The sequence below is a fragment of the Triticum urartu genome, chromosome 1 (genome assembly GCF_003073215.2).
Source record: "Triticum urartu cultivar G1812 chromosome 1, Tu2.1, whole genome shotgun sequence".
Classification (NCBI taxonomy): Eukaryota; Viridiplantae; Streptophyta; class Magnoliopsida; order Poales; family Poaceae; genus Triticum; species Triticum urartu.
In genome coordinates, this window is record NC_053022.1 from 365315114 (window position 1) to 365333409 (window position 18296).

The following is an 18296-nucleotide window of genomic DNA, read 5'->3' on the forward strand; positions in this document are numbered from 1 at the left end:
TCCAATGGTCAAGATGGGCCTATGATATGTTGACACGTGGACCGGCCCAAAAGTGGCCCACAAAGTCAAATGGGCTGGCCCAACCGAAGGCCCATAAGATTTAACAGACCATAATGGGCGGCCCAGCTAAAGGCCCACAAAATTTACTGGACCATAATGGGCCGGCGCAGCTAAAGGCCCACACGATTTTGCAGACCATAATGGGCCGGCCCAGCTAAAGGCCCACAAGATTTTGCAGACCACAATGGGCTGGCCCAGCTAAAGGCCCACAAGATTCTACAGACCATAATGGGCCGGCCCAGCTAAAGGCCCAACATTCTCTGTCAAATCGGCGTGTCAACCGCCTGTCCTAAACTTGTCATCAACGCGGCCCATGGTCACTTCTGGCCCGTTAACAGCCCGCTAAGTAATTGGGCCGAATTACGGCCCGGTGTATTTTCGGCCTGTTAAAGGTCCAGCTTCATTTGGGCCCATTTACAGGCCATCAAAACTTTCAAACCATAAACGACCATGAAGGATTTGGGTCATATTCGGCCATGTCTGACATTCGGCCTGTTAGAGGCCCACTATAGCTTGGGGGCACTTTCGGCCTGTTGCCATTTTCGGCCTGTTAACGCCGGACGTAAACCATGGGCCATATGTGGCCCAACGTCATATCGGGCCCATTAACGACCCATATAAAAATGATGATAATCTAGCCTGACCGAAGTTCCGGCCTATTAAAGGCCCGTGTATTAGGTCGGCGCATTTAGGCCCGTCCGAATTTTGGCCTGTCAAAGATCCACATCGTAAATGGGCCACCATTTCGGCCTGCTAAGTCCAGTGGGTTATTTGGCACAACCAGGGCCCAATCTCACTTTCGGTCTATTAAAGGCCCAAGTTTTTTATGGGCTCAAGATATTTACACCTGTAAACGGCCTATTTTTACTAAGGGCCGAAATTATGTTTAGGCCTGTTAAAGGCCCACTATGGGCACAGACCTACCAGAAAAAATATGAAAGCTTATGCTGATTTAGGCCCAAATATTTTTAGTGGGCTACATGCCAATTTCGGCCCGTAATCGTTACTATCCCAATTGGAATGAGCCTGACGAATGTTGGCATGTTGGGCTCCTACGAAGATTTCGACCGAATACATTACTAAGATAAACCTACCCTATACAAAAATAGCGTTGTAATTACTGCAGCCTGAGGCAGCATCATAAATGTTGTATCACAACAAAATAAATTCCTACCATACAACAAAAGGCCGGTTGGCATAAAGTTTATAGTCCTTCCAGATAAAAGCACCATCAGATGTATAGAAGCGCAGATCATTTGACCTGAGTGCTAATGTTTCAGGCTGTAGAATCTGATGGAGCAGTAGGATCTCCACCTTTTTTCCGCCATTGCTCTTGAACAACGAAGCGAATGTCTGATAGTCTGGGTTCAAAACCATTCATATCTTGAAGACATTTCTCAACCACTATTCTTGTTTCCGAAACAACATCCATTAGGGATTGGACTTGTGTATGGAGCACAGATATATCACTCTGTCTAGCAGGAAGATTTTGTTCAGTAGGCGATTTGGACGAGGTTACCTTGACAACCAACCCAAAATTACGCAGGAAGGTGCTTTTTGCACTGTTAGTGGAGAGATACTGACGCACTGCAGCAAGAGGTGACATTGTGCCTGTAGTAGCCTCGTCACCTTCAGGTGGTTGTGGCTGTTCAATCATTTGTTCCATAGCTTCCTGAAAGTTTGAACTTGTAGATTAGTGTACCAGATAAGTTACTAATGAGACAAAAACAAACAAAGTAGGTTAAACGTTTATACATAACTTATTTTGGTGAACTATTGTAATACATTAGCATGTATTGTAGTGCCAACTACATAATAAAATCACTTTCGGAACATATGTCCATGTAGCATGCCTACCGTATTGTCTATTTCCTCACATTCGTTGACATCTAAGGATAAAGAGACATGGTTTAAAGTAGGATGAACATAGTATGACATCATTCATATCATGGGCAAACAGATATAAAACAAACAGGCTATTTTATCATTGTGTGCGCACATGAACATAACAACTAGATTACAGATCAAGACCAAAAGGATATCATTCATCTCTTTTAAACCATGTAAGGTGAAATGATACGTTAAGACAACTGTGAATAAAAGTGAACAGAGTAACTGACATTGGCTACAAACCAAGTAGTTAAATGAACACATCACAGTACCAATCAGTTCAAGGCAGGAGGAGTAAAAGGACTTACAACAGCGGCTTGAATTGGTGTGCTCATGCCCTTCATCTTGCTGGTGTGGCAATCCTTGAAGATTTGCACTGCATTCGTTTTAGGTTCTTTTTGGTCCGCACGGGCTTTCCTCTGTATTTGGAACAAGTCAATATAGATACGATAATATGGCACACAAAAAAGAAGGAAGTAGCAGCTATTTACAAGAGCCTCGCAGTGTGCAATATAGCTACGAGATCCTGTTGTCTGTTGGAATTTCACTTTAGAACGGTTGGTTTTGTTCTTCAAACAATTAGACTAGAAGAAGATACACTTGTAAGGCACATACATAAATACAAGTTCAATATGTGGTCTGATCAAATACATATAGCCTACCTGATACTTTGGATCAGACCAGTGTTTAACGAGGGCTGTAAAGTCTTCATCTGTAATATATTCCACTGGAGATGTTTGGGTGATTTCATTGTTAGCCTTGCCTTCGAAGTGAGATTTTCTAAGGTGGTACCGATACTGTCACAGAGCAGATTGTAAAACATGAGTGCATGCTTGTTTAGTTGCATCATCTTTCAGATCCAACTTGAACCTCATCTGTTGAAAAAAGAATGTGAGTCTTATTAGGAGGAAGCTAGAAAGTATGGGACAGAGCAAGACAATATTACAAATTGCGATGAATAACATTACTTACGGATAAATGGTCAAGGAAGGTGTTAAACTGGGTATTGTCTTTCTCATTCCTGTACTGGATCCACGTTGGGAGGATACGTGCATGACACCTAACGGCAACGGCTGCCTTTGATACTAACTTGGCTGACTCTGTAGCATCATGTGGCCTTTTTAAACCTGCCTCAAAATGGATCTCCATTCTTCCTCCTTTAGATTTTGTTAATCTGTCAAGCATTATCCCTGATGTCTGTTTCCGCTTGCGCCATGGTGCTGGTTCAACAACGAATATGGAAAGTGTTAGTGTACATCAAACTGTGAGACTACATATAAAGGAGCATGCAACTGCAGCTTGACTCAGTCAGGTACCGTCTTGGTGTTGATGCTCATGAGGTTCATCTGATCTTGCCAAGTCCTGTTGTGTCAGCAGTGCTTCAGAAGTAGTGATAGGTGTGAAGGCATCTTGGGAACTAGCCAGTTCCAGAGCAAACGAACGAGTAACTGGTTGATATGTTGGTACAGTTGAAGCGGATGCTACAGCTAGTGGAGCAGGTGATACTGTGTTTGTAGATTTAGCCGGTGGACTTGGACCTTCTACTGCACTATAAGTACCAGGAGAATCTCGACGGCAGAACCTTTTCCGTTTCACCCGATAAGTAACAGCACTCCCTACTATATTATTTTCCTTGCTCTTTTTTGACTTTGCCATGTCAAGCTGTACCCACAACACAAAAGAATAAAATCACTCTTCAGAACTCATTGATGCATGATACAGACAAGCAATACTTTGATGTAAGACAACCGTATGAGTATGGAATATGTAAGAAAAACAGGACGGCATGACATATTCACAGCTACGATGTGCAAACTAAGCAGAAGGATTTTCAAGAAAATAGAAGTAATGAAAGCTAGACACCATATGAAAGATGCAACCAATATTACTCTGCCAAGTTAAAAGTGTCTTGTCATAAGTGACAATTCGAAAAATTAGAAGCAGTACAACGTAGAAATCAATGCAAGATGCAACCACTATCAAACTGCCATGTTAAAAGCGTCCAATCATGAGTGACTGATGCGGGATACACAACAGGAGTACTTTGATGTAAGAACATGGTATGATAAATAGATGCAGTGTATTCTAGACACAGAAAGCCATGTCATATGCACATGTATAACGTATAAACTCGGCAGGTGCAATTTAATCAAAATAGAAGAAATACAGGTTAGACAACATATGCAACATGAAACCAATTATCACACTGTCAACTTAGAGCAAGCACCTGCGATGGTGGAGTACGGGAGATGAACTCATCATGTAGACTTGGGACTTCAACTTCATTAGCAGTAGCAGTGGCAAATCTAGAGAGTCTCTGTTTGCGTCGGTGCGGAGGACCACCAACATCCCCCAATTTACTCCTTTCCTTCCTATTTTTTGATATTGCCTTATGAAGTCAAAACCACAAGAAGATGAATAAAATTAGCTCTGCATAACTAGTTGATGCATGATACAGACGAACACTACTTTGATGTAAGGCAAGTGCAGGATAGGAGGATGGAATATATACAAAAAAAGACAGCGTTTCGTATTCACACGTACGATAGGAGGATGGAATATGTATGAAAAAACAGTAAGCGGAAGGCATTTCAACAAAATTAGAAGAAATGAAAGCTAGGCACCATATGAACATGCAACCAATATCACCCTATTAGGTAAAAAGTTTCTCGTCGTAAGTGCCATTTCAAGAAATTAGAAGCAGTACAAGCTAGAAGACAATGAAAGATGCAACCTACATCACAATCCCAAGTTAAATGTGTCTTATGGGTAAGTGATCGTTGCAGGTATAAGTTGTAAGCTACGCAGATGCAATTCAACATAATCAGAAGCAATACAAACTAGACATCATACGGACGCAACCACGTATCACAGTTCCAAGTAAGAGCAAGCACCTGTGATGGTGGAGTAGGGGAGATGTGCTCAGCATGTACACGTATGTTCTAGAAATAGGAACACATGTCATATTCACAAGCATTATGTGTAAAGTAAGATTATGCAATTCAAGTTAGAAGCAATACAAGCTAGACATCATACGCAACATGCAACCACATATAATAGTGTCAAGTTAGAGCAAGCACCTGTGATGGTGGAGTAGGGGAGATGTGCTCATCATCTACACAGCTATGTTGACTGTCCAGCCTTGTGTTGTCTTGCGAATCTTGTTGGGAGGATGGCGGAGTAGAATCTGTAGAGACCCCCTGTTTGAGTTGCTCCGAAGGACCACCATCATCCACTGCCGGACTAATTTCCTTCAGCTGTAATGATTTTGCATTGTGAAGTCAAACCGATAAGAAAAAGGAATAAAATTCGCTCTTCAAAACTCATTCATGCATGATACTGACGAACACTACTCGGATGAAAGGCAAACACATGATGTGAGGATGGAATATGTACGAAAAACAGGATGGTGTGACATATTCACAACTATGATGTGGTAACTAAGCAGAAGGCATTTCAACAAATTAGAAGCACTACAAGCTAGACACCATATGAAAGATGCAACCAATATCACTCTGCCAAGTTCAAACTGTATGGCGTTTCAACAAATTAGAAGCAATACATGCTAGAAATCATATGCAAGACACAACCAATATCACAGTGGCGACTTAAAGGTGCCTTATCATAAGTGACTGATGTGGGATATGCAAGAATAGTAGTCTGATGTAGAAACAGGAACACATGTCAAAATCACAGGCATTATGTGTAAAGTAAGCAGATGCAATTCAACAAAGTTAGAAGCAATACAAGCTAGACATCATACGCAACATGCAACCACATATAATAGTGCCAAGTTAGAGCAAGCACCTATGATGGTGGAGTAGGGGAGATGTGCTCATCATCTACACAGCTACGTTAACTGTCTAGCCTTGCGTTGTCTTGCGAATCTTGTTGGGAGGATGGTGGAGTAGAATCTGTAGAGAACCTCCGTTTCAGTTGGTTGGAAGGATCACCATCATCCAATGCCTTGCCAATTTCCTTCAGCTTTATTGATTTTGCATTGTGAGGTCATACCGATAAGAAAAAGGAATATCATTCTCTCTTCAGAACTCATTCATGCATGATACTGACGAACACTACTCTAATGAAAGGCAAAGTCATGATGCGAGGATGGAATATGTATGAAAAAATGGATGGCTTGACATATTCACACCAATGATGTGGTAACTAAGAAGAAGGCACTTCAAAAAATTAGAAACACTACAAGACACCATATGGAAGGTGCAATCAATATCACTCTACCAAGTTAAAACTGTCTCGTCATAGGTGGCATTCATCAAACTAGAAGCAATACATGCTAGAAATCATATTCAAGACGCAAACCAATATCACACTGCCAACTTAAAGGTGTCCCATCATAAGTGACTGATGGAGGATACACAAGAAGAGTAGTTTCATGTAAGAACATGGTGTAATAGACAGATATAGTATGTACCAAAAACAGGAAAGCGTGTCATATTCACATGTATCATGTGTAAGCTAAGCAGATGCAGTTTACACTAATTAGGAGCAATACGAGCTAGACACCATATGCAACATGCAACCAGATATCACACTGCCAAGTTAGAGCAAGCACCTTGGATGGTGGAGTAGGGGAGCGGAGACTTGGATCTTGTAATGCACTATCAGTACAAGCAGAATCGGTATAGATGCTCCGTTTACGTTGCTGCAGAGGACCACCATCATCGCCTTCCTTACTCTTTTCCTCCCTCTTTCTTGATTTTGCATTGTCAAGTCAAACCCACAAGAAAAAGGAATAAAATTTGCTCTTCAGAACTCATTGATGCATGATACTGACGAACACTACTTTCATGTAAGGCAGCCGCATGATAGGAGGATGGAATATGTATGAAAAATAGGATGGCGTGACATATTGACATGTATGATGTATAAAGTGTAAACTGAGCACAAGGTGCTTGAACTTTTTAGAATCGATGCAAGCTAGAAACCATATGAAAGATGAAACCAATATCACTCTGCCAAATTAAAAGGGTGCCCTAACAAATGTATTTGACCAAATTAGAAGCAATACACGGCAACAGGCTAGAAATAATATGCAATATGCAACGAATAAAGGTGACTCATCGCAAGTGATTGATGCAGGATACAGAAGAGAGGTAGTTTCATGTAAGAACAAGGTTAACACATAGATGTAGTGTGTACCAAAAATAGGAAGGCATGTCATATTCACAGGTATAGTGTGTAAACTAAGCAGATGCAATTTACCCTAATTAGAAGCATTACAAGCTAGACACCGTATGCTACATGCAACCACATGTCACACTGTGAAGTTAGAGCAAGCACCTATGATGCTGGTGTAGGGGAAGTGCGGTCTTCAGGTACAAAGCTACGTTCAATATCTTCATTTAGGCTTGCTGTTTCTTGAGAATCATGTGGAGAGGATGAAATTGCATTATTTATAAGAGTATTGCGTCTCATATTAACCCACGCGCGTGACTGTCTCATCATAAGCGATAGACGCAGGATACACAAGCACAGTAGTTTGATGTAAGAACATGGTGTGATAGGCAGATGTAGTATGTACCAAAAACAGGAAGGCGTGTCATATTCACATGTATAATGTGTAAGCTAAAGAGATGCAATTTAACAAATTAGGAGCATTGATGAGGGATACACAAGAAAAGTAGTTTGATGTAAGAACATGGTTAATAGAAAGACGTGGTATGTACCAAAAACAGGATGGCATCTCATATTCACAGGTATAATGTGTTAACTAAGCAGATGCAATTTACCCTAATTAGAAGTATTACAAGGTAGACACCATATGCAACATGCAACCACATATCACACTGCCAAGTAAGAGCAATCACCTGTGATGGTGGTGTGGGGGAATTGCGGTGATTAACTAGAGAGCTACGTTGACTATCTTCATTTAGCCTTGCTGTTTCTTGAGAATCATGTGGGGAGGATGACACTACACTCTTTAAATGAGTAGGGCGTCTCACAGTAACCCACTCGGGTGACTGTCTCATCATAAGTGATTGACGAGGGATACAAAAGAGCATTAGTTTGATGTACAAACATGGTTAATAGACATATGTAGTATGTATCAAAAACAGGAAGGCATGTCATTATCAAAGGTATGAGTAAAGTAAGCAGATGCAATTTAACCAAATGGAAGAAATACAAGCTAGACACCATATGCATCATGCAACCACATTTGACAGCGCGAAGTTAAAGCAAGCACCTGGGATGGTTGTGTGTGGCAATTGAGATCATCAACTGCAGAGCTACGTTTAGTGTCTCCAACTGCTGACACTGCACCCATTAGAGCGCTGAAACGCTTAGTGCTCATCTTCAAATTACACTGGAGCGACTTCTGTCTTTTCTTTTCTGCATTCATCAACACTGCGTCAGAGTCTGAAATACCCATGCATAAAAAAATGATAGTGTGTGTATGGGTGAAGTGTGTGCAAAATTAGTACAGTGTAAAGGTAGCAGATAGCAGGTCGGTGAGAAATAAATGACGGGAGACATATGATAGCTCTACAACATGCATGGCACACTAAATTACTACAGGATTCTATGAAAATAACAGTCGACTGAAAGCAAATAGGTCAGTCCATTTTTTCTGCACCGTCCGATGTACAAAGAACGGGCAGATCGCCTTCATCTACCTCCAGCCAGTCAGTGTTGACGATCTTCCTCGAAATGCCAGCGACCACCGACCCAGTATTCCTCCCCTTCCTGCGCCCTCCCCTCGACCTCACCGCACCGCCATGCTTGGCACCGCCCCCCGACCATCCATTCAAGCCCCGCCGACCTCCAGATCGGGCGCAAGCAACTCCTGCGCCCCACACCCCTATGATAGACACCGATGCGCCGCTTCCCCGGGGAACAGGCGGACTAGGTGCTCCGCGTGCCTAAGCGGGTGCTGCTTCTTTTAATTGAGGTTCAACTGACCCTGAATTGAAATCCAGGCAGGCTACTGACCTCTAGCAAAGGTGAAATAGTAAAAGGGAGGAAACCTTGTGCATTTAGTATCACGAAGAAGATGCAGTAAGAAGCGCTCAACTAGTTTCTTTCGTGGGATGAATACGGTGTGAGCGGAGACGTAATATTTGCACGAATAAGGGAAGAGGAGTACCTCTTTCTGCTGGCAGTGCTGTGTCCTCCTTCTGTTTTTCCGACGATCTTCTTATTGTTCGCCGGAAACCAGAAGTTGTGGAGGACGGTGCAGCCTTGGACGAACCCATGGCCAAGTTGTTGAGTGTGGTGCGGTGGCCGTCTGTCAGCGGCGGGGAAGCAGATCCGAGGCGGCGAATGACGGCGTAGCAGGAACAACTCCGGTGCGGTGGACGGTTGCGACAGTGGAGCCGCAGCAGTGAGGCGCAGGACGGCGTGGTCGGAGTGGTTCAGGTACGATGCACGTCGGCGTTGGCGTTGTGGAGGCAGCTCTGCCTCGGCTTCAGCTGCTAAGTCCTTGAGGGCGTTGCGGTTGCGGTTGTGTTGGACGACGACGTCGGGGTACCGGCTCCGGCGTGATGGAGGAGGGCGGCGGTGGATTGGCCGCTATGGGGTGGAGGACGGAGGAGGCTGGGGTTTCGCGGCTGGTGGAGAGGGCGATTTCGCACCCACGGAGTATGAATGGGGAAACAGAGGGAGGCGGGGAACTAAGGGGGAACAATGTTTCGATTTGAGACGTGCTTGTTTGAAATTTGGGGAAAGTTACAAACTTTGCCCCCATCTAAAATTTCAGACATATTGCAGGTTGGGGGTAGGACAGTCATGTCAGGTGTCCCAAATGTGGGCGGGATAGATTTCGGCTGAGCGCATGGGTAGGCGCCCATGGCGTATGAATGCTTCTCGGAGGCGGTTGAGACTGGCGTCTTGGTGAAGTTACAAACCTACCCCAGTTTAGACCTTTGGACATCGGGCCGATAGGCTACACGGGCCAGAGTCAGGACAGTAATTTCCTACCACCAAAACATTAGTCTCGCGCTATTTCGGGTGATCAGAGGCCTATTTGGCGCTTCGTTCAATATTTGGGAGTAGAAGCATTAACGTTTTCGGTTCTCTTGAATTGAACTTTCAGGATTTGTCAAACTTCACAAATCTTTACTCTTGAAAATTCTAAAGCTAGGGATTATTTTGGAATGGAGGGGGTACCTTTGAATATACATTGTACACGAGTATATATTAAAAAATATGCAGCTTACCTCAGTTCATGCATGGTTCCAGATATAATCTCCTTGGTTGAAAAAAAAGTTAGATATGCGTATGAATATATATAGCATGTTCAAACTCACAACTAAGATTGATGCCCCCTTTTACATCTGATTTACAAATGCATTATCTCGGGTTCAAATAGATGAATGCACTTCCTATGAATTCGAATCTTCAAAAACCCCTTTATGTTGAATTCGACATGTATTCTATTTCGTAGCTAGCAATTTGGAATGTATCCATGCAAGTGACAAATGTATAAAGTGTTTCACACTAACAACATGGAGTGCACTAATTAATGTTTATATATGAATTGCAAAAGCATCCATTGCCTGTATTTCAAACTGCTCTCACTCTATGGATCGATAATATGAAATAAACACATGCACATGCTAGAATTCAATAGAGTATGGGTGTCTGATAGACCAATTTTCGTCCATACGCAATTTGCAAAATTCATGATCTCATCCAAAAATAATAATGCCATTTATATTTTAATTTAATGCGTAGAACTACCTTTTACACGTAGATGCACTATGCCTCGCCCCGTTCTCACAAACGCATTATATATCTCTCTATCTAACGCATAAGTGCACACTCTTTACATGCATCGGCATTTCTCTTTCACACATGCTCACAATGTCTCTCAGGGTGTCGGGGTGTCTCACGCACATGCTCTCTCTGTTTCTCTCTCTCTCTTTCTGACTACTATGTACCATTCTTTTCACTAATCTCAGTTGGAAAACACTATTTCTCTCACATGCATATATACACATGCACGGTCTCTACTAGCCCTATATACGCACATATATGTGCCTACGTGTCTCCCGCATGCACATTATCTTTAGGCCTCTCTCGCACACATTGCCCCCCCTCGACACACCTCTCTCTTAGTAGTTGGCAGATATGATTTCATCATATCATTTGGCAGATATCATTTTGGCTGGATGGTAATACGAGGCAAAGTTTTACCCTAGTTCGGATAGGACCCTTGCAGTTCGAAACCCCCTTTATGTTGAATTCGACATGTATTCTATTTCGTAGCTAGCAATTTGGAATGCATCCATGCAAGTGACAAATGTATAAAGTGCTTCACACTAACAACATGGAGTGCACTAATTAATGTTTATATATGAATTGCAAAAGCATCCATTGCCTGTATTTCAAACCGCTCTCATTCTATGGATCGATAATATGAAATAAACACATGCACATGCTAGAATTCAATTGTAGTTGAAGAAAGAGACCACTCCTGGTACTGTATATTAGTGATAGGGGTGTGTACAAAGTACACGTGAATACCAGGCATTGTGCGTGTGTGTATACTATCGACGAACTAGCCCCCAAGCTTGTATAACATACTAAGGGTCTAGGGTTACAAATCATATATAGTCGGCTTATCACCAGTGGGGATAGAGTCCTCCACATGGGTCTTCGTATAACACGTCTCGGTCCAACCTATATGTGGCGCAGGATGGAACCGACCCATGAGTCTTCATGTTGACCCACCACAACTAGAAATGATGTGCCCACCACACCACACACGCAATCGGCCACTAAGAAAATAAGCATATACAAGAGTACAACAGTATCTAGCTCACGATATGTCTCCATATTTTGTTGATGACACTGACGGACTTTGCATTTGATGCATGCTCCGTATTTTGTTGACGACACTTACGGTCATTGTTTTTGAAGCGAAAGCACGATATGGTCACTGGACTTCAGAATAAGCTCATCACGGTCACCACATACATTTTGTCGTGCTAACCAAGATGTGGTTGGATGGTTAGAGGACAGTGGTTTCTCGAGCCCACCAAGGTTAAAGTCCCGGTGCTCGCATTTATCTTGTGTTAATTTTAGTATTTTCCGGCGATGTACGTTCAGTGGGAGGAGACGTTCCACTCGACTACGAGGCACCTATGGTGACTTCGTAAAATCTCAAGATCATATATGCTGGCCCACTCTCTCGAAGGTGCTCATAGGGGTAGGGTTCGCGTGTGTGTGCTTATAGCGGTGAGTGCTTGTGTGTATATATGAGCCTTTGCGTCTGTACCGTGTTAAACAAATACATATCATGATTATACAGTCATTGGCTCACCCGTACAACTCCGTATTTTGTTGATGACACAATCAATTGACCAGTCAAACGTTCCACGCGGCGCAACTAGTATTGCACCATCGGGGCGCGTAACCGTGGGGCCCACCTGTCAGCCCATATATGAAAGAAAGAAATGGTAGTTTGAGTCTGTACTGTGTTAAAATAGGAGTACATTTTAGGGTGATCATACGGTTACTGGCTCACCATACAGCTCCGTAATTTGTTGATAACACAATCAATTGACCAGTCAAACGGCCCACATTCAGCAGCGCACATTACCATAGGGCCCACCCATCAGCGTGTATATGAAGGATAGAAATGGTAATAAATTAGTGGTCGGTGGGTATTCGAAGTCGTGAGACCTCTGGTTGGCAGTCACCGGCGGTTGGGGGCGTTCATTGGGCGGTGGGGTGGGGATCCCCAGAGACAAAGCTCGACGGGGGGAGGGGGCTAGAGGGATGGCCGGTGCGGCAGCGAACCGGCGGTGGGGAGTGGTTTCGGGGAGGGCGGGCCGGCCGCGGGCGGCGGGGGCTGGCGGTTCGGCCGGTGGTGGCTGGCGGCTCAAGGGGTGGAGTTTGATGATAAACTGGAGGCCCTTGATTTCGTATCCAACGGCTGGAAAATCTAATGACCAGAGATGAAAAAGTCAGCCGACTGACGTGTAGCCTCACCTTGCACGTACACATGCACACACGCAAGACACGCACGCATATAGGCGTGCAACACTGACACGTACACACGCACGCATGCTGGCGTGCAACACTGACATGTACACATGCACTCACGAACACACGCACGTACGCACCCATGCATGCAACACTGAAACGTACCCTTGCACGCACGCAACACTCGCACTCCTGCATGCACACAGCACACGACGCAAGACACACGCTCAACCTATACGTGCATGCACCCTTTGTTAAGGACATGGATTGTTATGGGAATTAATCAATCTTATCTTTGATAAGCAAAACATTGATGTTTGCAGCGGTCTTTATGAATCACAACGTATCGAACGGGCTATCAACATAGTAGGCTTATCTACATGAAAAAGATAACGTCACACTCAATGAACAATCATCGGTTTATGAAATGCCCGCTTCTGACTGCCCTGGCCCACCAAAGGTTCCTCTGCTGTGCGCTACCTGTGTTGGGTCACTGACATGCAGGCCATGCACCCAAAGAGCCCACACGTTAGTGGAAGAATGGCGCGGTGTCCTAGGTCAGAGTCGAGGGCGCCACTCGCGGCACGCCCGGATGAACACGCATCCGTGCAGCATTCAAACGCCTCCATGAAACCCGCCCGTGTGGAAGCCGAGAAACCCACTCTGGACACACGTCCGTTGATGACCGGGCCGGCGTTAAACGCAACGCCGGCCGAGCTCCTCCCATCCGTTGTCTATTTAATCTACTATTTAAACGAGGCCAAACACCGGCCAAGAATCGCATACCTCCGCCGCTCCCCTATCTCCTCCACCATTTAGTCCACTCTTACAATGGCTTAGGAAGAGTAGTTATTCCGCATCCAAGCCGGCTGGGTAGCCCGCCGGATACGAGCTATGCAGCTTGCTGATCCACCTCCCTCCCCTCGCCCGACGGAGCCAGTTGCCGCCCCAAGCCGGCGCGCGGTTCAGCAACTCGCCACTCCAGGACAGCTCGACGAGGAGCGGCACACGGGCGTCGTTGCTGCCGTCCACGCCGCCGCCTCGTACCGCGTCTCCCGTTTCTGTGGCCGAGACTCCCATGCCGGCGGCCACGCCATGAAAGCAGAGAAAGAAGCCGGGTGCGCGGAGAGCGATGAGTCGGTGGCCAGCGCCCCCGTGTCTGCTGCCATTATCGAGGAGAAGTAGAACACGGGAGGCCGCCGCTGCTTGGGTCCCATGAAGGCCACCGCGGAGGCGACGCCGGCGTACACAGCAGGTGTCTTGCCGGATCCTTTTGTTGTGAGGACCTTCGTCGACCCCGCATGGGCTCCACGGAAGAGGGGAATGTTAGGATGAACTCGAGCCAGTGCCGGCCATGGCGAAGTAGTGGCCGGTGATGAACTCGAACCAGTGCCGGCCACCATCATCTTCGGCACCAGCCAATGATACAGTTGGGCAGTGGGGAAGCGAGCCGTCCTTTGCGCTGAAGCATATACCTCTGGGGCTCCCGGCAGTCCGGTGATCGTGCTGCCGGACATGAGGAACACAAATCGATCGGCGGGCGACCATTTAGGCCAGGTATTATATACCTGTGCTGTCCAGAACTAGCACCGTGTAGTTCATTTGAATGTAATGAAATCCATCATGTTTGTATGAAAATCTGGTATTTTATATGATTTCCGTCGTTGTTTATATGAAATATCAGTTTTTCTATGTGTTTGCGTGAATTTCGTCAGGTTGGTTGAGTTGTTGTCATAATGTGTGCGACTACGGTTGGATGGCGTAATTTGCGGGTCGCCGGTCGGTCTGCGGGCGGCTCGGGCGGCGTTGTGGGACAAAAAAACACAGCTTGTGCGAGCTCGTCTCCAACGTGCGTGCTAGAGGATGCATGACAGCATGAGCACCCGAGCCATTCCTCGTTCATCGGCGGCAAAGGCACCGGTGGACAAAAGGGTCGCCAATATTTTGGCTACCCCGGGCAAGATCCAAACAACCCCTCCCAACAGATTCAAATCCCTCGTTCGCCGTGGAATTTTGCCATGTGTTGTTTTCATGGACTAGCAAGATGCCCGTGCATTGCACGGAACATCAAGATGCATTTTTTTACAAACTCCCGCATGCATGCAAGGGATAATTAATGTCCTCCTTTGCTAGTACCACGAGGAAAACACCATTAATATTGCATCGATTAGTGTTAGTGGCCTTGTATATCTGCAAATTGTAATTTCGATAGTGGCCCCTTGTATATAAAAATGGAGTGAGAAAGATGAGAGATAAGGTGAGGAAGAGTGGGGCGTGGTGGTGACTGGTGTTCGTACTAGGCGGAGGCATGGGGATGGACGACGCATTATGTCTAGGTTTGTATCTCTCTCACACACACCCACGTAGGTGGGGGACGTGCACGAAGAGAAGAGGTGCATGCACGGCGCACATACTCCCGTCTCTTTCCCAACCACACCTGCGCGGGTACACGGTGGAGCTCATTTTTGTACGAAAAAGGCAGCCCACGTGGTAATTTGGCACGTGTACTGGTTGTCCACTTGGTGGAGGGAGGATCATCTACCACGGGTGAACAAACAAATTGCGACTTGACGCGTTATGTTAAATTAAAAAAAGAGGCAAACCATGTGGGGCCTACCTTAGAGGCAAGGCTCTATACACTGGAGTACTTTTGATGTGTCCCGTCAACTCGCAGAACGAGGAGAAGCTTGCTTAGTACGCCGTCTCCCCTGCCCACGGGCGCGGTGGCTCGCAGGATGAGGTGAATCTTGCTTACGAGTAGTAGTAGTAGTAGTAGTAGTAGTAGTAGTAGTAGTAGTAGTAGTAGTAGTAGTAGTAGTAGTAGTACTGTACGCCTTTACGCCCGCTCCCTCGCCCACGCGCGTGGTGGCTCGCAGCACGAGGAGAAATTTTTACTACTCCCTCCGTTTACTCCTCGTCCCTACTACGTACTTTGGTTAGTACTCCCTCCATTTACTTATACAAGGCCACTATAAAAAATACATTTTGCATCTATACAAAGCCACAAATAGTAATCGAGACAAAAGTTACCACTCCCTCCTTTCCAGTTTATGGCTCAATTTCAAAATCTCTCCAACCAAGGTAGACGGTGCGTGGTCGAATTAATTTCGTAGTTTGCACAAGTAATTAGTACGCTCGTTTTTCTCAAGAAGTTATGTTTACCGAGGCATTAATTAGAACGAATGCATGAATGGCCACTAAATTTCCATGAACTTGTACATGCATTGGTTAGTTTCCTCTTGACACTACTTGCGTCAGGTGATCTAACGCACCTCAAAATCCAACATGTAATGGTACTACTACTAGTATAGTAGAATTGAGACTTATCAAACGGAAAAACGAATGTTTTTTAGATGAGCCCTATAAACCCTAGTGGGTACGTACTCCGTAAAAACAGATTTTTCCAAAACTAAGTCGCTCCCTTTCATGAATTCTGTAGTATACTCCTCCGTCGATGCTCCCTTTCATGAATTCTATACTTCCTGTCGCCGACATTTGGGACATATAGCAACCGGGTCGACGTGTCAAGCACCAAATAACAGTGCAGAACAGCAGGGGGGCGCACCCCACTCATACCGGCCCAGTAGTAGTAATGAGCAATGAGACATCAAATCACAATGCCGCGCCTTCCCAGATGGACGAAGCAACCATTATTTCACACTTCGGTTCGCCATCATCCCAAACCACGTAGTATTGCCTCTGCCTCAAGAGGCACACGCGCATCGCCTTGGTACATCATGAGACGTGGGACCGCATGACAGGCAATGCTCCGCCACCGATCGCTCGGTAAAATCACCTCATTTTTACTATACTTCCTCCGTATTGGTTTACTACATGGCATGCACGTCGTTCTAGGTTGAGAATTTAACTGGCTATATATGTGATGAACAGTACTCTGGCCTTTTAAAAAATGTATACTTTTGTACAGTAGTACTATCGATGGATTGCGCCATGGAGCAAAAATTGAAATTAAAAAAAGGTGGTACATATAGAGAGCGCTCGTCACCAAATTATGCATATAGTACTATTAAAAAAGCTAGTACGTGCTTAATTGGGGTGCTAAATTCTATTAAAGAAATACTAGTAGTATGTACATACTGAAGAGTTAAAGTAACGAGAAGAAACATAACATAGTTCTGCTGGGGGCTCAGCACAACACACCCCTCAAATTAAACTAAGCACACCTGAAATTAAACTATGCACTAATCCGGTAGACATTGCATTAGAAGTTTAGAACCACCATGAGCAACGACACTGCCACCTTACTCGGAGTCCTCGTCCACGTCCTCGACTTCGTCCTTGTCCCTCTCCCTCTTGGCCAATACTTCTTTGCTTGAACCGCACACTTGGCTGTTGCTCTTCATCCAACCCTTGTAGATATTGAAACAAAGGTAGCCATCCATTGCAGCATAGTGGATGTGGTCTATATCTAGTACATTCCGCTGCCATGCATGACGATGAAACGTGTAATGAGGTTTCTCCAGTTTACGGTACGAAGGATGAACCATGGCTCATGCCAGGGTCAACATTGAAGGTTGAGAGGAGGACACCAGGCTTGCCTTCTGGAGATCGAAGGGCTGGCCTACAACGAGACCTATCCGACGCAGGACATCCCTGTCGTTCTTAAAGCCTACAGTAACGAATTTCACTCTTTTGTCCTTGAGGAAGTTCTTAAAATCCTGGCACTCAACGTCGGCATGGCATATGTGGTAGACCAAGCAAACGTTATGTACGCAAACCTGGATCGCGGCGGGTTTCTTCATCTCTTCATCCTTTAGATCCTTCTCTCGTCCCAGGACTGTGGTGTACTCAACATCTAGCCCAGCGACCCACTCATCATCTGAGTTTTCGAACATGCGTCTGAAGCGATAAAGGCATCCTTTCACCGTCGCGGAAGAACGGGTGTAGACAACGTCGAACTCATCGCCGGTGATGGTTCTAACCTTGTACTCACCGCCGATTGTGGAGATTTGGGATGCCATGGATTTGGGAGGAGTGTTAGGATTAGTGGAACTATCGTAATTTGAATGGACGGGACGACTAGGAGCGAACCGACGTAGTATTGAAGGACGTGCGGGGACGCGTGTGAACGGCAGGGTAGTGGCTTTCCATTCTCCCATGATATGGGCTTTCGAGAGCCCTTAGATCTGAGATCAACCGATTGCATGGCGTCATTCTAGACCTATGGGTGAATATCCTATCCTGGAGGGTTATTCTGCAAATTTTTAGCAACTTACCATGCGGCCGTTTGATCTCAGATCCAAGGGCTGCCAGCAGCCCGTATCATGGTCGCGCCTACCACGACCGTCGTGTCGCTCACGCGGTCGCACCCTTGGAGATTTAACACGGTGCGTTAGGCTATCTGATGTTGGTATGTCATACATAGTCATCAC